Genomic DNA, 27,681 nt, shown 5'->3' with positions numbered 1-27,681 from the left:
CCATACAGGGGAAAATCCTTATTTGGGAAAATCCTTATTTGGCATTCTATTTTAAATGAGAGTCTCGCTGGACACTGTAGTCTCGGTTGTAGGCCTTTGCTTTCCATTACTTGGAATATTTCTTGCCATTCCCTTCTGGTTTGAGTGTTTGTGTTGAGAAATCAGCTGCTATCCTAATCGGAGCTCCCTTTTATGTTACTTCCCGTTTCTCCCTTGCTGCCTTTAAGATTTGTATTTATTTTTTCAAAGATTTTATTTGTTTATTTTAAAAGAGAGGCAGAGGGAAGGAGAAAAAGAGGAAGAAAAACACCAACAAGCGGTTGCCTCTCATGTAGTCTCCACTGGGGACCTGGCCCACAGCCCAGGCATGTACCCTGACTGGGAATCGAACCAGTGACCCTTTGGTTTGCAGTCCGTGCTCAATCCACTGAGCGACACCAGCCAAGGCAGATTATTTCTTTTTAAAATTGATATTTTAATCATTATATGTCTTGGAATAGGCCTTTTGGTGTTCATCTTGATTGAGACTCTCTGTTATTCTTTAACTTGTGTGGCTTTCCCCCCTCTCCAGGCTGGGAAGTTTTCTGTCATTACTTTTTAAAACAGGGTTTCTATCTCTTCCTCCATTTCTTCTCTTTTTGGTATTCCTATGATTCAAATATTGTTTTATTTTATAGTGTCTTGATGTTTCCTTAAACTATCTTTGTATTTTTAGTCTTTTTTAATGTAGCTGTTCTACCTAGGTATTTCTTTCTACTTTTTCTCTGAGGTAACTAAGTCATTCCTCTTCTTCATCTAGCCTGCTTTTAAATCCTTCTAGTGTTTTTTGAAGTAAAGTAACTAAATTTAATTTTAAAATATTTGTTAAACACATACAATACTAAACACTTGGTACACCACTGAATATGTAAGATTTTTGTAATGAAGTCTTAGAAGAGACAAAAATGCTGAAAAACCAAACAGAGATCCAAGTCTTCTGATCCTTTAGTTGCCAGAAGAGAGGGTGACAAGCTGTGCTCTGAGGAAGACTCCTTCTAGCATGCTTTTACTTCACATATTGTATTCTTAATTTCTTCGTGGTTCTTTTTTTATAGTTTCAATTTCCTTTTTATCCTGTTGTAGTTTCCACTCAGTTCCTTGTAGTTGTCAGTGAGTACCTTGAGCATCCTTATAACTGTTCTTTTAAATTTTGTATCTGATAGTTTGCTTGTCTCGATTCCATTTAGCTCTCTTAGTGGTGAGTCTTCCATTCCTTTCAATTATGGGTTCTTTATTTGTCTCCCCATTTTAGATGACTCTTGTATTTGCTTCTGTGATTCCAGATGCTCTGTTTTTCCAGCTTTCTTCATGAGGTGATCATGTCTGATAGAGTTTCTGTAGGATTTTGTGGTGTGGGCTCTTTGATATCTGTGTCTGGATGCTCTAGGCTTGCTGTTTCTTTTGTTTGTGTGGGCTACCTTGTTGTACTTGTGGTTTACCTGTTGGTGGCTCCTTTGTCTGTGGGTTCTCCCTTACAGCATGTTGAGTTGTAGTCACAACTCCTGCCTTGTCTCATATTCTGTTGTACACGTTTTGTTTAACAAAGCAGTATTACCAGACAACCAAACCTATGCTAGAAAAAATAACTCCCCTTTCACATCAGAAATCTCAACTGCAGCAAAAATAAGATTAACAAATATAAAAAGAGGTTTTGGATAGTATATGATATGAGGACTGGAATATGGGATGACTAAAAGAGGAGAAATGTTCTTAATAAGAAGAATTGGTAAGAGTTGATACAGAACCAGAACCAAGGTGAAGAAAAAGATGGAGCAAAATTTACTATGTAAGTAAAACATGAAAGGGTGATGGGAACAATGAGGTAAGAAGAGGGAAAAGTATAGTCTGAGTTTTGAAGAAAATGGAAATGTACTGAACCAATGAAATCAATATTGCAGACAACACAAAGAAGGGTCAATATCAATGACAGTTGAATGAAGTTTAATAAAGGTAGAATGGGATTAAGGCTATTGTAGAAACATGAAAAGTGAATATGAGACATCTACAGTAAAGAAAAATGATTTTGAGAGGATGGCAGAAGCAAACTAATGACTATGGCATAAATCCCAGGTTTAGAGAAGGAAAAGAGAAAGAGAGGAAAAAGAAAGAGAGGGAAAAGAAAGAAAAAAGGGAGAGAGAAAGCAATAAGATAAAATTCCTTATTTAAGTGATCAGGGGCTCTCTGAGATCTAAATGGAGTAAGATACTAGGAAAGTGTTTTATGGGACTTAAAGTACTAAGAAGTATTGAACACACAGGAGATCCTTTGGAGCAGTACTGCAATAATCATTAGATTTCACACAACTAGCCACTTTTTATAAAAGTGAAAAAATTAGACTTTTATTTGAAGGAGTAAAGAATGTGAGCATAATTTAGAAAGCAGAGCGCTTATGCAGGATCGAATGGTAAGATGTAATGGAAGTAAAGAAGAGAAACTTGAGATAGAATATAAGAGAATAAAGTTAACCACAGCAGTAATAAAGCTCAGAAACATCGCAAAGTGGATTAAGACCAAGGAAAAGTGCTGTGTGACATTTGTAATAATAATAATAATGATATGATAAAGAATATACAATATAAATAAAAAGAATAAAAAATAAAAGAGCAAAAGTAGTGTGTCATTGGAATATGAACGAAGTGAAAGAAGAAAAATTAAAATGGAATATAAAAGGGAGAATAAACAAAAGAAATAGAAAATAAAATTAATCAAACAAAAATTAATTAAACAGAAAGAAGATAAATAAATAACATGCATGTTTTGAAGGTTATGAAAGTGAAATCTATATCAGCTGTTGGTGTTCGCCTTGTGACTTATTTCTGGATCTAGCTGTGGTTTTCCCATGGATCCAGGTCTGATTGTCTTACCCTTGAAAAATTAAGAATAAAATAAGATAAAAGATCCTACTTCGGAGTTAAACCCGACAAGCTGGTTGTGCTGGTCTTCCTGGATGCTGCAGGCAGAGGGGGGCTGGTCTCCATTTGTTTTCTTTCCTGTAGTTCTGAGATGATAGGGGCTCACTCTAGGCTACAATAATCATAAGTGCCCAATTTTCAGCCTACTCCCTCAGAGTGCTGTGTGGTCCTCATTGTTCACTCTGTACGTATGTTGCAGGCCAGCACTGAAAATCCACCTCATTTTGCAACCCTTTGATCAGTCCCACAGGTGCACTGAGTGGAATCAAATCGCACAACTCCCCCTTAATCTTTGTTGGCCTGGGACCTGCACACCTATGAAGTCTCTGCAGGGCAGTTCAATTCCCAATTTGAAAGAAGTCAATCTGATGAGATCCCATTTGTTTAATTCTTTCCATTATGTCCCTTGCTTTAGTGGATATATTGGTGAAAATAGTGCTATGCTCTACTCTACGATTTTTATGGTGTCATGATGTATATTTAAGTCTTTTATCCACCTTCAATTTATTTTTGTGTGTGGTGTAAGTTGGTGATTGAATTGCATAGTCTATTTTTATACCTTTTTTTTTTTTTTTGCTTCTGCCAACTTTGTCAAAAAATAGATTGACCGTAGAAACTAGGGTTTATTTCTGGGTTCTTTATATTCTTCAGTTGGTTTATGTGTCTGTTATGCCAGTACCATGCTGCTTTGATTACAGTTGCCTTGTAAAATGATTTGATATGAGGTATTGTGTTCCCTCCTACTTTGTTCTTCTTTCTCAAAATTGCTGCTGCTATTCAAGGTTATTTGTGGCTCCATATAAATGTTTGAACTGTTTGTACTATATGTGAAATATGCCATTTGTACTTTAATAGGGATTGTGTTGAATCTATACATTGTTTTAGGAAATATGGGCATTTTGATTATGTTAATTCTTCTAATTGTGCTGCTATGAACACTAGGGTGCATAGGTTCTTTTGAATTGGTGTATCAGCTTTCTTAGGGTATAATCCCAGCGGTGAAATTGCCAGGTCAAAAGTCATTTCCATTTTTAGTTTTCTGAGGAAGTCCCATAGTGTTTTCCACAATGGCTGTCCCAGTCTGCATTCCCACCGAGTACTAGGGTTTCCTTTTCTCCACAACCTGTCCAACACTTGTAGTTTATTGGTTTGTTCATGATGGCCATTTTGGCTTGTGTGTACTGGTATCTCATTGCAGGTTTAGTTTGCATCTCTCTGATGGCTAGTGATGCTGAGCATCTTTTCATGTCTCTCTGGCCCTCTGTATGTCCTCCTTGGAGAAGTGTCTGTTCAGGTCCTTTGCCCATTTTTTGATTGGGTTGTTTGTCTTCCTGGAGTGGAGTCATGTGAGTTTTTAAAATATATTTTGGAGATCAAACCCTTGTCCAAAGTATCATTGGCAAATATATTGCCTCATGCAGTTCATAGCAGCACAATTTGCAATAGCCACATGCTGGAAAACCTAAGTGCCCTTCAGTAATTGAATGGATCAAAAACTATGGTACATTTACACGATGGAATACTACACCACAGAAAGGAAGAAGGAGCTCCTACTCTTTGCAACAGCATGAGTGGATCTGGAGAACATTATGCTAAGTGAAATAAGCCAGGCCATAAAAGACAAATGGCATGTGATCTCACCTGTAAGTGGAAGCTAAACCACAAGACAAACAAGCAAGCAAAATATAACCAGAGACACTGAAATTAAGAACAAACTGACAGTGACCAGAGGGGAGGAGGGAGGGGATATCGGCAGGAAAATGAGGAAGGATTTTTCAGGAACATGTATAAAGGACACATGGACAAAACCAAAGAGGGGTATGTTCAAGAGTGGAAAATGGGGATGGCTGGGTTGGGGTGGGGAGTGGCGGTGGCAGAATGGAGACAACTGTACTTGAACGACAATAAAAACAAGAATGAAAGAAGTCTCTTTGGGCCCTGTTACCTCTCTGAGCCTCTGATATCCCTCTTTGATCAATACATAAGGCTCTCTGAGTGGGAGCAAATCATGCCCCTACATATTCCTCTTCACTGACCCAACCCCTTTGAATATTAGGAACCTGTGCACACGAGGTCTCTGTGCAAGCAAGGTTCTTGTGTGCTAGGGTCCTTGCACAGTGGCTGAGATCCTGTTTTGAGGGAAGTCCTCTTGGATGTGGTTTGCTGTTCCTAACAAGCTCCCAGCTTTCCACACAGAACAACTCTCTGACTAGTTCAGAGTCTATCTAAGTCATAGCCAGCGGTGGCCCATTCTTCTCTGAGTTCCAGATGTCATCTGTCTCTCCAATTTCTCTGGTACTGTGCCAACTGGGTTATACCCCCACTGTGTGTCACTTACTCCCTCTTTAGCTACCCAGAAACTTTAAGGATCCAGTTCTCTCCTGGTGCAGGTCTGTGACTTCCCAGCTCTGGGAGGAGAGGGAGACACTAAGTTGCAATCACTGACCCTGCTCTTCTCCAATTCTCCTGTGGCAGTCACAGTCTCTGGCACAAGGCCCAGGGTCCTTCCTATTGGCCTAAAAAATCTTCTTTCTGTTCATTTTTAAGAATCCTCTACAATCCTTGTCTTCTGAATTTCATATCAGCTTGGATTCTGTAGGCTGTTCATTCTGTTCTTTGGAAGATTGGTTATGTGTCCTAGTTATGTGTAAAAGCAAGAGTGTTCAGCTCTCACCTACCTCACTGCCATCTTCCTGACCTTGAATATAAACATTTAAATAAAATCTACAGATACATTCTTAATTATTCAATTAAGAATTGAATAATTGAATTCAGCAAAAGTATATAAAATATCAATAAAATAAAATTAAATAAAAATCAATAGTATCCCTATATTTCATCTATAGCTATATAGAAAATATAACATTAAAAATATTCCATTCACAATAACAATATAATAACTGTAGGGGAGACAATAATCAAAGCAGGTAAAAATATAATATATGTTCCAAAGGAATAGGGGCCACAGACAAAAAGATGATAGCTTGGGTAAGTTACCATGAGTGCCAGGATATAGTGCAGTCTGAATGAAGAGTTGATAAAGGTGACATAGATAGTCAGGAAGAAAGGCATCCTAACCACAGGGAATACTTAGTGAAATGGCTCTAAGATTAGAGCATGAATGACTTTTTTGAGGAACAGCAAAGATGCCAGTGCATGGCTTCATATTGCTGACGTGTGTACAATGAAGCACATGGTGGGATATTCACTCTAGTGAAACTGGGAACAACACAAATAACTCATACACCTGTATCATTTACATAATGCAACATTACATAGCAATGAGAATTCATTTTAGTTCTACTATCGTCAACATAGATATCTCCAATTAAAATGCTAAGTGAAATAGTGTGTTTTGAAATATTTGAGTGATTACATAAATGTTACAATTGTGTATATGAGTTTTTATGGATATAAGCATGTTGCTTATACATAGATATTTATGTAAAAAATTATAAAACAAGGGCAAGAACATATCACCATAAGTTCAGAAGCTATTTCTTAAGTAAGTGATTTAGAATCAATGAGAATAGAAGAGCCTTATTCCAGCTGTAATAATTTACTTATTTTTAAAGGGACTTGAAACAAAAATATTGAAACATGATTATTTATTAAATCACTGTGGTGTATATTTGAGTACTTGATCTATTTTTATTCACTTTATGTACTTCCAATGTGTTATATGATTTGAAAAAAATGGAATTACTCCAAAAGTTATCTGTGTTAGAAATAAACTCTTAGACATCCTGATTGCTACTAATTATATACGATTTGTATTTTTAATGCTTATCCATTTTATACACTGTAGGTGATTAAGGAGGTAGGTAATATTACATCTTTGAAATTCTCATAATGTCTACCATAGTGTCTTACACAAACTAAATATTTGATAAACATGAAATAATTATTAAAACCGCATGTAATTAATATATTTTTAACAGTCACTTGTGATTTTCCCTACATTTGAGACTGGAATGATTGATTTTCAATTACAGAATGAAAGAAAAGTATTTGAAAGTTTGAATTTATAATAATAAATGTTATATTCAGCTCTAGTTAAAAATAAAGCAAAACAGCCCTGGCTGGTGTAGCTTAGTGGATTGAGCCCAGGCTGTGAACCAAATGGTCACCAGTTCCATTCCCAGTTAGGGCACATGCTTGGGTCGCAGGCCAGATCCTCAGTAGTGGGTGCATGAGGGCCAACCACACATCGATATTTCTCTCCCTCCCTTTTACTAAAAATAAATAAATAAAAACTTTAAAAAATAATAAAGCAAAACAAAAACTCAGGTGTTGTAAAGAGTTCACAGACTGTGATGTTTGACACATAGATTTATTAATATATAGAAAAAAGTGTATTTTTTTGTAAACCAGGACTCACTATTGCAAAATAGATAAGGGGAGAAGGCAGTCTTTCCATGTTAGTATTTTTAAGAGGTAATAATGCAGCTAACTAAAAGGAATAAAAATGTTGTTGGCAGTTTGATAACTTCCTGGACATATTAGCAGACTTTAATGATGATGAAATTCAACTGTTATCTGCACAAAGAAAGAATGTGTGTTTCTGTGTGCATCTGTAAATTTGATTTCAATAGCTAAGAATGTGGTTAGCCAGATTTTAAAAACTTAGTTATGTGGTTTATCCCTATTATAAATCACTGATTTGACAAAAATAAAAGTGCCAATTTAAAATATGTAACATCTGTGCAAAACCTATTTTAATTTGATATAGTCATGTTTGTTTATATTTTCCTCTATTTCCCTTGCTCAATAAGATATTGTCAAGTGGGGTATATGAAATTTTATTGCCTAAGATTTCCTCAAGGAATTTTATGGAGTCAAGGCTTATATTTAAGTCTTTTATTAATTTTGACTTTATACTGGTGTGTGGTGTAAGATGGTGGTTAGTTTCAAATTTTGCATATACCATCAAATTCTCTCCATACCATTTATTGAAGAGGCTGTCTTTACTCCATTTTATGCTCTTGCATCCATTGTGAAATATTAATTGACATAAAGATGTGGATTTATTTCTAGGCTATCATTTCTGTTCCATTGATCGATGTGTCTGTTCTTATGCCAGTACCAGACTATTTTGATTTCAGTGGCCTTGTGGTAATATTTGATATCAGGTAGTGTAATCCTTCTGACTTTTTTCCTCTTTCTCAAGGTTGCTGAGTCTATTCAGAGTGTTTTTCACTTCCATATAAATTTTGGGAGTATTTCCCCTTGATCTGTGAAACGTGCCATTGGCACATACAAAAAAAAAGTTATATGACCTGACATCAGGAAGACAAACAATCCAATTAAAAAATGGCCAAAGGACTTGAATAGATATTTCTCCAAGGAGGATACACAGATGGTCTATAGACATATGAAAAAATACACAACATCTCTAGCCATCAGAGAGATGCAAAATAAAGCCACAGTGAAATAACACCTCACACCTGCCAAAATGGCTATCTTTAATAAATCAACAAAGAACAAGTGCTGGTGAGAATATAGATAAAAGTAAATCCTAGTGCACTGTTGGTGGGAATACAGACTGGTATGGCCACAGTGGAAAACAATATGGAATTTCCTCAAAAATTTGAAAATGGAATGGTCTTTTGACTCAGTGATTCTACTTCTGGGAATGTACCTGAAAAATCCTGAAACATCAATTCAAAAGAGTTTATGCACCCCCATGTTCATAGCTGCACTGTATACAATAGCTAAGATTTGGAAACAGCCAAAGTGCCCATTGGTAGATGAGTAGATAAAAATGTGGTAAATCTACACAATGAAATATTATGCAGCAGGGAAAAAGAAGGACTTTCTTTCGTGACAGCATGGATGGAACTGGGAACTATTATGATAAATGAAATAAGCCAGTTGGCAAAAGACAAATACCATAACATCTCACTTATAAGAGGAATCTAATGAACTAAAAAAACTACTGAGCAAAAAAGAACCAGAGGCAAAGAATCATGCAACACACTGATAGCTGTAAGTGAGAATATTCCCTAAAAATCCTGAAACACAAATTCTGTTGTTATACAAAAGTTCCATGGATTTCTGAATATAGTTGTTGTATCCCACTATTTTCTCAAGTTCACTTAATAGGTTGAATAGTTTTTTGGTGGAGACTATAGGGTTTTCTATGTACACTATCATGCCATCTGCAAATAATGACAATTTTGCATCCTGCTTTTCAATGTGGGTGTCTTTTTATTTCTTTTCCTTGTCTGATTTTTTTTTTTGTTTGGATGATCTATCCATTGCTGACAGTTGTGTGCTAAAATCTTCCAAGATTTTTCTTATGTATTAGTTTTTTCTATGGTAGGTGAATTTATGTTTACAAGGTTTTTATCCACTGTTAGACTACTCATTTAAGCATTTTGTACTAACCTTCTTTGTCTCTTATTATGTACTTTATTTTTAAGTCTTTTTTCTTTTAAAATATTTTATTTCTTTAAAAAAATTTTAAATATATATTTTATTGATTATGCCATTACAGTTGTTTCATTCCCCTCCACCCTGCACACCCCTCCCCCACCATTCCCCCCTTTCTTTCATGTCCATGTGTCACAAGTTCTTTAGATTCTGTATTTACCATAGTATTTTTGCCCTCCCCTTGTCTATTTTCTACCTACCGGCTATGCTACTTATTCTCTGTACTTTCTCCCCGCTTCTCCTCCTTCCAGTCCCCTGTTGCTAACCCTCCATGTGATCTCCATTTCTATAAGTATTGCCACCTCAGCTTATTTTTTATGTTCATTTGCTTGGAATACATTTTCTGCACCTTCACTTTCAACTTGTGTAGATCTTTTGTTTTGAGGTGGATTTCTTGTTGACAACCTGTGAGTCATGTTTTCTTATATATTCAGCTACCCTATGTATTTTCAGTGGGGCATTTAATTCATTTATATTTATGGTTATTATTGGTAGGTGTTCATTCATTGTCAGTTTTCCCCTTTTTACTTGTGCCTCTCTCTCTCTCTCTCTTGTTCTCTCCCTATTCTTCTTAAAGCAGTCCCTTAAGCATCTGTTGCACTGTTGGTTTGGTGGAGATTTTTTTCCTGGGAAGCTCATTATTATGTCTTCCATTTTAAATGAGGCCTTTGCTTGATAGAGTAGTTTTGCATTGTTCACTTGCAGTGTTTCTATTGTGAAATCAGTTGATAGCATTATTGGATCTTCTTTGTGTGTCACTAGCTGTTTCTCCTTTGCTGCCTTTAAGATACTCTCATTGTCTTTAAGTTTCACCATTTTAATTATGATGTGTCTTGCAGTGGGCCTCTTAGGGTTCATCTTCATTGAGATACTCTCTGTTTCCTGAGTTTATATGGCTTTTCCCCTCTCCAGGATAGGGAAATTTTCTGTTATTACTTTTTCAAACAGGATTTATATCCCATGCTCCTTTTCTTCTACATCTGATATGCCTATGATGTAAATATTGTTACATTTCATGTTGTCCTGCAGTTCCCTTGAACTATCTTCATTCTTTTTAAATGTTTTTGTTGCTCTGACTCAGTTTTTTTCTACCTTGTCTTTCAACTTGCTGATCTGATCTTTTGTTTCACCTACTCTACTTTTAATTATTTCTAATGTATTATTCATTTGAGTTATTGCATTTTTCATGTACTCCTGGCTTTTATTTATGGTTTCTCTGTCCTTTTTCAGGCTGATGCAGTTCCAACTATGTTCCTTGTAGCTCCTATAAAGTTCTCTGTTGTTCTCACTGAGTTCCTTCAGCATCACTATAACCATCATTTTGAACCCTATATCTGATTGCTTGCCTCTAATTTACTTAGCAGACTTTTGTAGATTCCTCCTTTCCTTTTAATTGGGGGTTGTTTCATTGTCTCCATTTTATTTGATTTTTTGTTTCTGCCTATTAGATTGATCTATTTTGACTCACTGTCTTTGCATGTTGGTCTACTGTGATAGGAGACCTGCAGGACTCAGTGGTGCAGTGTCCTTGATCTCTTGAACTGATGATCTTGGGGTATCCTTTGTGCCATTTATGTATGCTCTCTTGTTGTCAATGGGTTTTGGTTGCTGTTTGTTCATTTTTTGTTGTGTTCTTCCTTCCAGATGGCTGACTGAAAGTCACCTCACTCACTGTATCTTGTATGTTGTTTTTCATGTATTGACAGTACAAAGTATCCTCAGTATTCCTTGACCTCAATAATTTGTATCAGCTGAGATCCCATTGATTGTTCAGGTCTCTTGTTGGAAAATCAACTGAAAATCCTTGCTGGGGGCACAAGCCAGTGGCTCAGCTTCCACTTACTCATCTGCCATCATCATCATCATCATCATCATCATCATCATCTCTCTCTCTCATTTCCAATACTCTATTAATTATAAAATAAATAATTTACCTTTAAACTTTTGATTGGAAACTGTCTTTATAGATGGTGAAAATTAGATAAAGGTTGTAGGTTAGTTCTCATAAATATTGTTTATTTCAAATTATAAATAACCATCATATAATGCCTATGAGATAAAAATTAGTGTGAGACAGCTTTTAGTATTCTCTGGAAAATAAGAATAAAAAAGAAAGAACAAGTTCAAGGCAGTCCTTGTATTCATGAAGCTTGCTATCTCTAGGGCACAGAGTGTGGGAAATGCATTATGTGTTTCAAAAGATATAATATTACCAACAATGATAGGCTTTGTAATTGGAATTAAACTGTAAGAAATAAGCAGAAAGGAAGGAAATATAGAAGCAGTGTGAATAACAATACTGACATGAGAATAGGCTCTTCTAACTCAGGTGACCTTTGAATTTCAAGCTAAGAGAATTTGATTTTTATCTTGTAAGTATTAGGATAGGAAACAACACAATGAACCAGTTTTAGAAATGTAGTTCTATTAGCTACATAAGATCTGTATATATAGCACAACACTCCCATAGTACACACTGTCTTTAAAGTTGCCACACTGTTTTCTATACTCCTGTACCATATTCTTAGGCTGAAACTTTTTTAAAAAATGAACTATCAATAGGAGAATAAAAAATTATGGCATCTCTAATATCAGAATCTCAAGTGTTTTATTCCAAGAAAATGATGTTGGAGGTGGGGAAGTAGGAAGCATAAAAAAAAAGGGAACCCTGGTAAAGGTGTGAGCTGGGGAATATAATTTTCATTTTATTGATTTTCTTTTAGATTATCAGAGACCCAGTCAATGTGGCTAAGAAAAACTTTTTCCAGTACAGTGCATGAATCTTAAGTAAAAGAGTGAAAACTGCACCAGGAATTGAACATATCTAATTTATTTCCCATTGGAGACTAAAGAGGGTGATTTTCCCAGTACTAAGTAGAATACAAATGCAGTCATATAATGTCCAGTGCTGAGACATATAATAATAGCTTTATTTAAGAAGGAGTAGAGAAAAAGGCATAAAAACAAAGACAAATACAACACAGAGCCTTTGAAGGAATTCTTTACTTTCCCAGATATTTGGAGATAGATATATAAATTTGGTACATATCTTATAAGAAAGCAAAAAAGGTAGAATGCTGATTCAATATCCACTAAAAGAAAACACATTCGGGGTTTCTGAAATGTACTAAAAAGGTAAAGAGACAGAACAATCAGAAATGAATAGACAACTTATTAGGGTGAGAATTGGATGAACTGAAAGGAAACTAAGAAACAAAATTAGTAATGAGATTTGCATTGGGAGTTGTGAAAGTTATAATTGAGTATGTAAAAGATACATCAGTGATATTAAAATGCAGTCATTAATAACAAAGATAAGTGTATTACTAATGATATGTAAATGTGAAAAAGAAATAATGAGATATAGCATAAGAATAAATAAAAATACTTAATCACAACTGTAATAATGAAAGAAATATTTTCAAATTAGAAATTCAAAAGACCTACAACATTTAGTAAAGGTATCAATGTGGAATGATGCTCTTATCCTCTAAACTCTGAGTTCAGTGAAAATAAACAAAGGAAAGGAAAACTATTAAGGAAATAAGTAGATGACCTCAAACATATACCATAAGGAAAGTGTATTTCTTTAATATATTAAACTTGTAATAAATTTCAAAAGGATAGTGGGAATTGAACTTGAAAATAAATTGTAAAGAGATGGATGGTTGATATGTGAAAAGAATAGAGACAGTTTAGGTGACCTGAGTTAGAGAAACAATTATATTGGGAGACAGTGAATGAAAGAATATATAATCAGAATATTATGTTCACAAAAGAAAATATTTAAGTTTAGAATTTCAAAGACAATACCATTTAAGAATTTTATTAGGAACACAGTGTATACATTGGACTTGGTAAATGTATGCCTAAAATGTTGTAGTGGTTTTTTGAAGATAAAGAATCTAAGAAACAATACTTCCAGCCAAGATGGAGGTGTACGTGGAAACACTGTACCTCCTTGTGCAACCAAATTTAAGGACAACAAAGATTTAGAAACAAAAACACAACCAAAACAGACAGAAAATTGAACTGTACCAAAGTCCGACAACAACGAACCATTCATCCATACGGTTAAGAGAGGTGGAGTAGGTAGCCAGAGGAGAGGGGTCATGGCAGAAAAAAGCAGTGGCTGCCAGACCAACCCAGGTTCACAGGCAGTGGTTGGAAGATCCCAGGCATGGGGTGGCAACAGGCAGGCCCAGCGAGGGTGCAAGATGGCTGGCTGACTGTGGTCACACATTCATGCACAGATAAATGAGGTGAAAAAACAGACAGTGAGACGGACCACACAACTCAGGGTCCCAGCAATGAGAAATAAAGCCTAAAAGCACTGATTGGAAAAACTTTCAGGGCTTGAGGTGCCGGGAGAGGCTCTCCGCCTCACAGGAGAGTTTGTTGGAGAGACCGACAGGGTCCTAGAATGTACACAAGCCCACACACCCGGGAACCAGCACCAGAAGGGACCAATTTGCTTGTGGAAAGTGGCAAAGGGGACTGAAATCTGAGAAAGAGTGGAACAAACACCATTGCTTCCTCTCTGACCCTCTCCCCACATACAGCATCACAGATCAGCTACGTGGGTTGCCTCGCCCTGGTGAACACCCAAGGCTCTGCTTCTTATGTGTAACTGGTGCAAACAGACCAAAACATTATAGCTCAAGCAGAAGAACAACTCAAAGTCCTATAGCCAATACTTCTAAGTGACAAAGAGATAGCCAACCTATCAGATGCACAGTTCAAAATACTAGTGATCAGGATGCTCACAGAACTGGTTGATTTTAGTCACAAATTAGATGAAAAAATGAAGGCTACACTAAGTGAAATGAAGCAAAATGCACAGAAAACCAATAGTGATGGAAAGGAAACTGGGACTCAAATCAATGGAATGGACCAGAAGGAAGAACAAAACATCCCACCAGAAAGGAATGAAGAAATGAGAATTCAAAAAAATGAGGCGAGGCTTAGGAACCTCCAGGACATATTTAAACGTTCCAACATCCGAATTATAGGGGTACCAGAAGGGGGAAAGAAACAGCCACGAGTGGAAAACGTATTTGAACAAATAATAAAGGAGAACCTCCCCAGTCTGGCAAAGGAAATAGACTTCCAGGAAATCCAGGAAGCTCAGAGAGTGCCAAAGAAGTTGGACCCAAGAAGGAACACACCAAGGCACATCACCATTACATTAGCCAAGACCAAAATGAAGGAGAGAATCCTAGAAGCATCAAGGGATAAGGGGACAGTCACCTACAAAGGAGATCCCATCAGACTGTCAGCGGATTTTCCAAAAGAGACCTTCCAGGCAAGAAGGGACTGGAAAGAAGTATTCCAAGTCATGAAATCTAAAGACCTGTATCCAAGATTGTTCTATCCAGCAAAGATTTCATTTAGAGTGGAGGGGCAGATAAAGTGTTTCTCAGATAAGGTCAAGTTCAAGGAGTTCATCATCACCAAGCCCTTCTTATATGAAATGTTAAAGGGACTTATCTAATAAAATTGAGTTAAAATATGAACAGTGAAAGGACAGCAAACTCACAGTCATTAACAACCATACCTAAAACAAAATCAAACTAAGCAAACAACTAGAACAGGAACAGAACCACAGAAATGGAGATTACATGGAGGGTTAGCAACAGGGGAGTGGGAGGAGGGGGGGGTAGAAGGTACAGAGAATAAATAGAATAGACGGTAGCTAGAAAATAGGGGGAGAGCAAGGATAGTATGGGAAATGTAAAAACTAAAGAACTTGTGACACATGGACATGAACTAAACGGGGAAAATGGGGGGAGGAATGTGCAGGGTGGAGGGGAAATGGGACAACTGTAATGGCATAATTAATAAAATATTTTAAAAAGAATTTAAGAAACATAAAGATTAAAAGCAAAGACTCTGTGCAGGACAAGGATTACAAAACATGTGTCGAAGATTTTAAAAATTTGAGCCCTGGCTGGTGTAGCTCAGTAGATTGAGTGTGGGCCTGTGAACCAGATGATCACAGTTTGCATCCCAGTCAGGGCTCATGCCTGGGTTGCAGGCCAGTTCCCAGCAGGGGACACCTGAGAAGGCAACGATACATTGATATTTCTCTCCCTCTCTCCTTCCTTTCCTCTCTAAAAGATAAATAAATAAAATCTTTAAATAAATAAATAACTATAAGGTCAGCATATTTTTTAAAAAGAATTTAAAAATTTGTATAATTTTGAATATATGACAATAATGTGACTACATGTAGGTCGATATAGCTATATTCTATAAAACTCAAAAAAGCAGGAATTTACTTGATGGTGGAAAACTACTGATTTGGAAGTGTTACCATGGAGTATACCACTGGAGTTAAGACTCTAGAATCTAAAACCAAATTGCATAGGTTCAAATGATGGCTTCTTCCCTAGCTATGTAACTTAGACAACGTACAAATACTTTGCATACTGTTTCTTCATTTCTAACTTGGAGGAAGTAATTGCGCTCTTCATACAATGTTGATGTTCTTGTATTGAAGCACTTAATTAATTATTGTAAACTGTGCTGTATCAAGTCATGGATGGAACTGGAGAGCATTATGCTAAATGAAATAAACCAGGCAGTGAAAGACAAATACCATATGATCTCACCTTTAATGGTAACCTAATCAACAAAATGAACAACCAAGCAAAATATAACCAAAGACACTAAAATTGAGAACAGGCTGAGAGTGACGAGAAGAGAGAGGGGAGGGGATTATAGGGAAAAGGGTGAAGGGTTTGCAAGAACTCTTATAAAGGGCACATGGACAATAACAAGGAGAGTGTAGAAACAGGGGGGGTAGGTGGGGAGGGCTGGAGTGGTGGGGAGTGGTGGGAGCAAAAGGAAGAAAACCATACTTGAACAATAAAAAATGTAAAAGAAAACATGTGGTATCAGTTAAAATCAGGTCCAGTAATATGTAACAGAAAACCAAATGTAAAGAAATACAGTATAGTCCTAGCTGATGTGTCTTAGTTGATTGAATGCCAACACATGAATCAAAAGATCACTGGTTCAATTCCAAGTCAGAGCACACTCTTTGGTTGCAGGCAAAACCCCCAGTGTGGGGTGCATGAGAGGCAGCCACACATTGATGTTTCTCTCTCTTTCTCCCTCCTTTCCCTTCTCTCTAAAAGTAAATAAATAAATAAAATCTTTTAAAAAGGAAGCATAGTATAAAAGTATTTTTTCCCCTTAAGATGAAGAACAAGACAGGGATGTCCACATTCACCATTTTTATTCAACATAATAATTATGAAGTCTTCATAATTATGAAGTCTTAGTCACAGCAATAAGACAAGAAAAATAACTAAAAGGCATCCAAATATGAAAGAAGGCAGTTAAATGATCATAATTTCCAGATGAAATTATATTGTACATAGAAAAACATAAAGACTTCACCAAAAAACTATTAAGGCTGATAAATGAATTTGGAAAAGAGCAGGATATAATATTAATTTTCAGAAGTTGGTGACATTTCTAAACAACAATAATGAACTCTCAGAAAAAGAAAATAAGAAAATAACCCCATCTACTATTTTAACAAAATAAAATAAGTGTACCTAGGGATAATTTAACCAAGGGGGTAAAAGATCTGTACCCAGAAAACTATAGGATACTGAAGAAAGAAAATAAGGGAGAGATAAAGAGGTGGAACATATACCATGTTCATCAATTGTAAGAATTAACATGATTAAAATTGCCATAGTACCCAAAGCAATTTATAGATTCAATGCAATCACTATTGAAATACTAAGCCCTGGCTGGTGTAGCTCAGTGGATTGAGCGTGGGCCTGCGAACCAGACGATCACGGTTCAATTCTTAGTCAGGGCACAGGCTTGGGTTGCAGGCCAGTTTCCGGCAGGGGCCAGTTCCCTGCTGGGGATGCACGAGAAGCAACCATACATTGATGTTCCCTTCCTCTCTCCTTCCCTTCCCCTCTAAAGATAAATACATAAAATGTTTAAAAAAAGGAAAAGAAATACTAATGGCATATTTCAGCCCTGTCTGGTGAGCTCAGTGGATTGAGCACCAGCCTGCAAACCAAGGGTTCACTGGTTCAATTTTGAGTCAGGGCACATGCCTGGGTTAAGGGCTGTTTCCCCAGTGGTGTGCACATGAGAGGCAACCACACATCGATGTTTTTTACCTTCTCTTTCTCCTTCCCTTCCCCTCTGTCTAAATATTAATAAATAAAATAAATACCAATGGTATATTTCACAAATCTAGAACCAATATTCCTAAAATTTATGTGGAACAAAAAAATACCCCAAATAATATTTGAAATCTTAAGAAGAACAAAGTTGGAAGAATCACAATACATGATATCAAATAATACAATAAAGCTATTGCAATCAAAACAGCTGGTGCCAGCATAAGAACAAGCATATAGATCAATGGAACAGAACAGTGATTCCAGAAATCAACCCATGACTATATGGTCACTTAATATTTGACAAAGGAAGCAAGAGTATACAGTAGAGTAAAGACAGTCTCCTCAATAAATGGTGTTCATAAAATTAGACTGGTACATTTAAAAAATGGAACTAGATCACCTAATTGCACCATATATAAGAATGTACTCAAATTCATAAAAGACAAATGTAAGTGGCAACGCTGTAAAACTTCCACAAGAAAACATGGACAGTGAAATCTCAGGGCAAGGAAAATAAAGGAGAATAAACAAATGTGACTACATCAAACTAAAAAGCTTCTGCACAGCAAAAGAAATCATCAACAGAATTAAAAGGGAACTCATTGTATGAGATTATATACAACAACAAAACAAGGGTTAATTTCCAAAAATATATATAAAGAACTTGTACAACATACACCAGAAAGACAAACAATTCAATTAAAAAATGGGCAAAAGAGCCGAATTGACCCTTCTCCAACGAAGGCATACAGATGGCAATAGACATATGAAAAAATGTTCAACATTACTAATCACCAGAGAGATGTAAATTAAAACCACAATGACATGTAACCTCACACCTGCCAAAATAGCCACAATCAATAAATCTACAAGCAACAAGTGCTGGTGAGGAAGTATATGGGGAACCTCATGCCCTTTGGTGAGAATGAAGATTGGTTCAATCATTGTAGAAAACAGTACGGAGTTTCATCAAAAACTACAAAAAGAACACATCTTGACCCAGCTATGTCAGTTCTGGGAATATATCCTAGGAATCCTGAAACACTAATTTGAATGAATATATGCACCCTTATGTTCATAGCAGCATTATTTACAATAGCCAATAACTCGAAACACCCCAAATGCCAATCAGTAGATGAGTGGATTAAAAAAGTGTGGTATATTTACACAATGGAATACTACACAGCCATAAAAGAATGAAATCTTACCTTTTGTGACAGAATGAATGGACCTGGAGATTATTATTCTAAGTGAAATAAGCTAGTCAGTGAAAGACAAATACCATATGATCTCATTTATAGGTGGAGTCTAATGATAAAATAAATTGATGAACAAAAGCATGGATACATGGAAAAGATTGACAGCTGTCAGTGAAACGAGGGAATGTAAAAGTGGATGAAAGAAGGTAAAGTGAATAGCCAATGAACATATAAAGAGGAACCCCCCAAAACCTGGAATTCATTTATTAAAAATTGTGAATTTATTCTTAAATGTTTAAACTTCAGTCACATCCAAAATGCTCTCCATTTGATGCAATCCACCTTTGAGACTTTTCCACTGCTCAAATCAGTTTTTGAATTTATCAATATCGATGCCTTGTTTTTCCCTGGCTGGTGTAGCTCAGTGGATTGAGCACAGGCCTGCGAACCACACAATCACGGTTTGATTCCCAGTCAGGACACAGGCCTGGGTTGCAGGCCAGTCCCCAACAGGGGACTCATGAAAGGCAACCATACATTGATATTTCTCTCCTTCCCTTCCCCTCTAAAGATAAATAAATAAAATATTAAAAAATATTGATGCCTTTTAGTGCTTCTGCCTTTTTTGGTTTCATTTCTTCCACATCTGCAAAATGTTTCCCTTTGAGGATTTTTTTTCATCCAGGGAACCAAAAAAATGTCTCTCAGGGTGAGTTCAAGTGAATAGGAAGGGTAGGGCATGTGGGTCATGCCACTTTTGGTCAAAATTGCTAAACACTCAGCACAGTGTGAGCAGGTGTTCTCTTAAACACCCATCATGAGATGGGCACACATGTTGAAAGAGCCTTCAAATTTTTTTCACTGGAGCTTAATCTAGCCTCTCACTACAATGCCAGTTGCTACACTGATACAGATGTGCTTCTAGAACACTCACCTAGAGGGGAAAATTTTACTACAAGATGCTGCACTTCAGAACGTAATTTGTTTTTGTGGGGGTTCCCCCTTATATATGCATAACCCATAGACACATACAACAGTGTGTTGATAGATAGAGGGAAGTGGGTTAGAGGCTGCATGGAGGTGGGCAAACGTGAGGGTATATTGGGACATCTGTAATAGTGTCAACAATAAATAATAGAGAAAAAAGAAGAAACATAGTATATAGAAATATAGCAGATAAAATATCAGAAAAAGAAATGAAGAAAACAATCAAATTTGCAATTGCAATAAAAAGGTTAAAATATCTAGGAGTAAACTTAACAAAGGAAGGGAAGGACCTCTACACTAAAAACTGTAAGATATTATTGAAAAAAATGTAGAAGACCCAAAGAAATGAAAAGATGTTCTGTTTTCATGGATTGGAAGAATTAGCATAGTTGAAATGGTCAAATTACCTAAAGCAATATGCAAATTTAATGGATTTTCATCAAAGGCCCAAAAGCGTTTTTTCAAAGAAGTGGAACAAAATATTCAAATGTATAGGAACCACAAAATAAATCCTGAGAAAAAAGAGCACAGCTGGAGATCTCACACTCTCTGACTTCAAATTATACTGTATGGTTTTGGCAGAAAAATGGAAACACAGGTCAATGGAATAGAATTGAGGACCCAGAAATAATCCCACAATTATGTGGGCAACTAAGTTTTTGGCAAATGATCCAAAAACATACAGTGGAGAAAGGAAAGAATCTTCAACAAATGGTGTTGAGAAAATTAAAAAGCCACTTGCAAAAGAATGACACTGGACTTCTATCCAACACCATATTGAATAATTAACTCAAAATGTTCCTTTCCTCCAAATGCTCTGCCAAAAAAAATGCACCCACTTTTTATACAGGAAGAAGGAAGAAAATGTGCACAGGGGGAAAAAAAGCATGCCAATGGAATCTTCTCCACTTCTAAAGAGCTTACCCAGGAGGCCCAACCCAACTTTCCCTTAGATCTCATTAACCAGAATTCTTTCACATGGACACCTCACTGCAAGGGGAGCTGAGAAATACAATTTTCCATTGAGCATTTTCTTCTCCTTATAATAATAGATTACTAGTATGAAACCCTGAAAGAAGTGGTATTTATTATGTAACATTTGTTGCAAAATGTCCTTAGAATGGTATCTGATACATAGTAAATATTTATTAAAACCTTTATACTATAACTATTATTCTAATCGCTTGATCTTGAGGTTTACAGTATATGGTAGAGTAATTACCCTCTCCTTAATAAGGGTATAGGTAAAAATGTGCCTGCAGATGAGCCTGTTTTATTTAAGGAAAAGAAATAGAACATTTCTGAAAAGATACATGAAATATAAATATATCTGGCAACGGTATATCTGGGTTTCCAGGGAACACAGTGTAAATGTTAGAAAGAGAGAAGAGAATTATGAATTTTGATTATGTAGTGAAATCACACAGTATTATGGAAAGAAGAATGTGGCATCTCATTATGGTTTTAATCTAAATTTCTGTGATGGCTATTGATGCTGAGCATCCTTTCACATGCCTATGGGCCCTCTGTATGTCCTCCTTGGAGAACTATCTCTTCAGGTCCTTTGCCCACTTTTTAATTGGATTGTTTGTATGGAGTCATGTGAATTCTTTATATATTTTGGAGATCAAACCCTTGTCTGAGATATCATTGGCAAGTATATTTTCCTGTACAGTTGGATCCCTTTTTGTTTTACTGATGTTTTCTTTAGCAGTGCATAAGATTTTAATTTTGATGAAGTCCCATTTGTTTATAATTTCCTTTATGTCCCTTGCTCTAGGTGATGTAATGGTGAAAATATTCCTGCATGGAGCATCTGATATTCTCGTGCCTAGTACTTTTATGGTGTCACAAGTTACATTGAAATATTTTATCCATATTGAGTTTATTCCAGAGTATGGTGTAAGTTGGTGGTCAAATTTCATTTTTTTGCATGTTGCTGTCCAGATCTCCCAACACCATTTGTTGAAGAGGCTATTTTTACACTATTTTATTCTTTTTATCCTTTTGTCAAATATTAATTCACAATAGAAACATGTTTTTGTTCTGGGCTCTCTATTCTGTTCCAGTGATCCATGTGTCCGTTCTTATGCCAGTACCAGACCCTTTTGATTACAGCGGCCTTCTATTATAGTTTGATATCAGGTTTTGTGATTCCTCCTACTTTGTTCTTCTATTCTCATAATTACTGAAGCTATTTGGGCCATTTATGGTTCCATACAAATTTTTGAAATATTTGTTCTATTTCTGTGGAATATGTAATTGGTACTTTAATAGGGATTGCATTGAATCTATAAATTGTTTTGTGTAGTATGTCATTTTGATGAGGTTAATTCTTCCAAACCATGAACATGGGATATGCTTCCATTTATTTGTGTCTTTCTTAATTTCTTTATTCAGTGTTGTGTAGTTTTCTCAGTACAGGTCTTTTACCTTCTGGCTACATGTCAGAGTGGATGTCATAAACAAATCAACAGACAACAAGTGCTGGCAATTCTGTGGAGAAAAGGGAACCCTAGTACATAGTTGGTAGAAATGAAGACTGGCGCAACTGCTGTGTAAAACAGTTTGGAATTTCCTCAAAAATCTAAAAATGGAACTGCCTTTTGACCCAGCAATTCCACTGTTGGGGTTATACCCTACAAATCCTGAAACACCGTTTCAAAAAAATCTATGCACCCCGATGTTCATAGCAGTGCGACTTTCAATAGCCAAGTGCTGGAAACAGCCTAAATGCCCATCAGTAAAAAATGTGGTATGTTTACACAATGGAATACTACACAGCAGAAAGAATGAAGAAAGTCCTACCCTTCACAACAGTATTGATGGAGCTGGAGATCATTATTTTAAGTGAAGTAATCCAGGTGGTGCAAGACAAATACCATCTGATCTCACCTTTCAGTAGAACCTAATCAACAGAACAAACAAGCAAGCAAAATAGAACCAGAGACATGGAAATAAAGAACTGACAGTAACCAGAGTGGATGAGGAATAGGGATAACAAGGCAAAAGAGGTAAGGTTTGTCATGGAACATACATAAAGGACCCATGCACAAAGACAATGGGGGGAAGATTGAATGTGGGAAGTGGGCTTGGGTAGGGCACTAGAGAGTGATGGGGAGAAAGTGGGGGAAGCAGTAATTGCACAATAAAAAAATAAATAAGTATAAGAAGAAGAATGTGGGACATGATAAGTAACTGGAAAGGCATCTTCAATTTTGTGTTAGTCTTATATTGCTATGTAATAAAATGGCACAATTTTAGCAGCTTAAATTCACACAAGTTTATTTTTTTTGTTTTTTGTTCAAGTACAGATGTCTCTGTTTTCCTACCTCCACTCCCTCTGCCCAACCATCCCCACATCTCACCCTCAATTTTACTCCATTTGACTTTGCTCATGTGTCCTTTAAACATGTTCCTTGATGACCCTTACAAGTTTATAATTTTAATCTCACATGTTTTGTAGGTTATAAGTCTGGTCATGACATGATTGGATAGTATACTCAGGGTCTCACAAAGTTGATACCAGGTATCAGCTGGAGCTGCAACTCTAATGTTGGGTCAGTGTCCTATCCTAATTCACTGGTTGGCAGAATTAATTTCATTGTGGACTGTAGGACATAGGCTTCTCTCTTCCTTCGACTGCCAGCATGGATGGCTGTTGACACCACGAAGACTCCCACAGTACCTTTCCATGTAGCCCCACAAAGCAGATAAAAACATGGATGTTTGATTTATTCCCAGAATACTAGAGTGCACCTCTTATCATTACCTTGACACTCTGCTTTCAACGGGCTGGTAAGATTAGGTTAGGCCCAATTGAATAGTCTCCCCATTTTAAGGCCATTTGATTTGGCACCTTAATTACATCTTTGAAAGCTCTTTACAACAGTACTGAGATTAGTGTTTTTTCTAAATAACAGAGAGAAAGTGTTTGTATAGTTGGTGACATACCTGCAGATATTTGAGAGTGGAACATTTTAGAATTCTGCCTACCGAAAGAGGTGACCAAAAAAAATTTGCACCATAATGTTGCTTAACTGACCACAGAATCACCAAGTTGAGTAATGTTTGCCTTAAACTGAGCATGACATTTGGGATACCCAAGATTCACTTGTGCTGTGCACTGATTTTTTTATATTCTTGGAAAGTGAGTAATTATTCTAAAATATTCACCCAAGCACTTAAAATCCCTTTATATGTTTTTGACCACTGAAAACAGAAAAAGTAATTTTGTGCTTTAGTGTTTAACAACCACTGTGTTCTGCCAGAAAAATTTGTAAATAAAAATAATATTTTAAATACTCCACAAAAGTAAAATTGCAGAGGCGTATATGAACCATTTTTACTATCAGAATAATGAGGATGTGATTTTATTCATTGCATACATTTATATTAAATTACTTTTCTAAAATTGGTCAAGAAAAATTATTAAAATTAGTATGTATTATTTATAACAGGTCTCTAATTACCATATTTCCTCAAGTGCCTGTGAATATTCATATTTAGTATACTTAAATATCCATATAAGTGAATTAGATTCAATCATGATAATGCAGCATTTTAAAAAACTAAAAATAACCACCATCCAGGGAAAGAACACTTGATATTTTAGTGTATTTTCCTAAAATATTTTAATGTGATTAACATTATATTACATTTTCTATTTTAAATATAATTCTCTCTAATGTGCCTTTTGTTTTTCTACACTAAAAATTACCATTGTATTATATTAATGTATTTCAAAACTATCTAGACTTCTGGCCAAGATGGAGGCATAGGTGGAAACACTGTGCCTTCTCGCACAACTAAATTTAAAAACAGCAAAGTTTTAGTAACAAAAATGCAGCCAAATCACAGAAAATTGAACTGTATGGAAGTCAAACAACAACGAACCATTCGCCCAGACTGGTGAGAGGGGCGGAGTTTAGTCGGACCGATGCAGGCGACGGCTGTTGGCGGATCCCAGGCATGGGGTGACAAGGCGGACCCAGTGAGAATGCAGGGTGGCTGACCACGGTCACACATTCACACGCAGATAAACCAAGCAAAGGAGAGAACGGTGACATAGTGAGACAGACCACTCAGGCTAGGGCCCGGCAATGGGAATTAGAGTCTGAAAGCACCAATTGGAAAGATTTTCGGGGTTGAGGTGCCAGGACAGGCTCCCAGGCTCACAGAGAGTTCCTTGGAGAGATCCAAAGGGTCCTGGAGGGGACACAAGCCCACACACCCGGGAACCAGCACCAATTTGCTTGTGGGAAGCCACAGAGGGGACAGAAATCTGAGAGAGAGTGGAGAAAAGCACCATTTTTTCCCTCTCTGACCCCGGCCCCATGTACAGCATCACAACCCAGCCAATGGGTCGCCCAGCCCTGGTAAACACCTAAGGCTCCATCCCTCATACATAACAGGTGTGAACATACCAAAATATGGCTCAAGAACAGCTCAAAGCCCCAGAGCCTATGATTCTAAGCTACCAAGAAATAGCCAACCTTTCAAATGCACAGTTCAAAATACTGGTGATCAAGATGCTCACAGAATTGGTTGATTTTAGTCACAAATTAGATGAAAAAAAATGAAGGCTACACTAAGTGAAATGAAGCAAAATGCACAGGAAACCAATAGTGATGGAAAGGAAACTGGGACTCAAATCAATGGAGTGGACCAGAAAGAAGAAAGAAACATCCAACTAAAAAAGAAGGAAGAAACAAGAATTCAAAAAAAAATGAGGCGAGGCTTAGGAACCTCCAGGACATATTTAAACGTTCCAACATCCAAATTATAGGGGTACCAGAAGGGGAAGAGGAGCAGCCATGAGTGGAAAACTTATTTGAACAAATAATAAAGGAGAACGTCCCCAGTCTGGCAAAGGAAATAGACTTCCAGGAAATCCAGGAAGCTCAGATATTCCCAAAGAAGTTGGACCCAAGAAGGAACACACCAAGGCACATCATAATTACATTAGCCAAGATTAAAATGAAGGAGAGAATTCTAGAAGCAGCAAGACATAAGGGGACAATCACATGCAAAGGAGTTCCCATCAGACTTTCAGCTGATTTCTCAAAAGAGACCTTACAGGCAAGAAGGGACTGGAAAGAAGTATTCCAAGTCATGAAATCCAAAGACCTACATCCAAGATTACTCTATCCAGCAAAGCTTTCATTTAGAATGGAAGGGCAGATCAAGTGGTTCTCAGATAAGGTCAAGTTCAAGGAGTTCATCACCACCAAGCCCTTAGTATATGGAATGTTAAATGGACTTATATAAGAAAAAGAAGATAAAAAATATGAACAGTGAGAGTACAGCAAGCTCAAAGTTATTAACAACCACACCTAAAACAAAAGCAAACTAAGAGGACAGCTAGATCAGGAGCAGAACCATAGAAATGGAGATCACATGGAGGGTTAGCAACAGGGGAGTGGGAGGGGGACAAGGGAGGAGAAGATACAGAAAATAAGTAGCATAGGCGGTGGGTAGAAAATAGGGGGGAGGGCAAGAATACTATGGGAAATAGAGAATCTAAAGAACTTGTGACACATGGACATAAACTAAAGGGGGGATGATGGGGGAGGGATGTGCAGGGTGGAGGGGAATGAAGGGGGGAATAGGGCAACTGTAATGGCACAATCAATAAAATATAATAAAAAATTAAAAAATATCTATACCTAAGTGCATATGTATATGTTCAGGGACATCCAATCTTTTGGTGTCTCTGCACCACACTGGAAGAAGTGTTGTCTTGGGCCACGCATTAAATATATTGTGACACATAATCACAAAAAAATCCCATGTTTTATATAAATCTACGATTTTGTGTTGCACCACATTCACAACCATCCTGAGCTGCATGTGGCCAGCAGACCACAGGTTGGACACCCCTGTGTTATATAATCATAAGTATATTTAATGCAAATAGAAGGAAAATAGATATAATTTCAAAAAAAGAGAGAAAAATAAGTCAAATTTTGGATGGGAACAAATACTAACAATACTAACTGAAATACTAACAGTGGTTATCTTTATAGGTAAAGGCTGAGTGATTTATTTTCCTTCTATTTTTCTGTATTTTCCAAATTTTCTACAATGATCATGGTACTAAATGTAGTACCATAAACATACAAATAAAAAATTTTTAATAGAAAAAATTATTTGGCAAATACTTTCATGAAATTTAATAAAAGGTCTGTTAAAATGAAAGCTGTCAAAATTAAGACTAGGATTTAGAAGATGGCAGCCAGTAGATGGAAGAGAAGTCCACTTGCTCTCGCACTCAGCTTGGGCACTTGGCTGATCTTCCAAAAAATAAACTGAACATTCAACTGAATCTTACCTGACATTAAGTTTGGAAGCCAAGGAGTGCAGAAGACACTTCACAATGAATGGTAAGGAGATTATGTAAGTAGATAGGGAAATTCCCTGGGCAAGGTGACAGCAGCCACTGCATCTGCAGCCTGTATCTGCATTGTCAGAGATCACAGCATTATGGCTCCATCCCCTACCAGGGCATAGGATCTCCAGACCAAAGCTGGGAGCCACTTGGATACACAAAGTTGGGCATATTCAGGCTACACACACACACACACACACACACACACAGTGAGCAGCACACCCACAGCTACAGGAGCAAACACCAATTAGGAGATTTACAGAGAGAGGGATTCTATCTGGTGGAGGAGGCTATGACTGTGAGAGTCTTTTCACTTTTTGGAGAGGTGGCATGTATGGAAATCTTGAAAATGACTCCGTGTTGCAGTGGGAGTGCCCAGAGAGACTTTTTCAAAAGGGAGTTGAAGTGCACTGGGCAGGGATGCCATCCATGTTCAGTTGCCTTGCCAGCAAGGGGAAAGGATTGAGGGCTCAGACTGTTCCCACTCAATACAGTTGGGCAAGTTGATCAGAAAGCTGAAAAAAATGAGGGGATTTCCCAGTCCAAGCCTGGTGCA

This window comes from Sturnira hondurensis, unplaced genomic scaffold (assembly GCF_014824575.4).
Source record: "Sturnira hondurensis isolate 20B ecotype Veracruz unplaced genomic scaffold, ASM1482457v3 Scaffold0023226, whole genome shotgun sequence".
NCBI classification, from domain to species: domain Eukaryota; kingdom Metazoa; phylum Chordata; class Mammalia; order Chiroptera; family Phyllostomidae; genus Sturnira; species Sturnira hondurensis.
Note: the sequence above shows the minus strand (reverse complement) of the source record.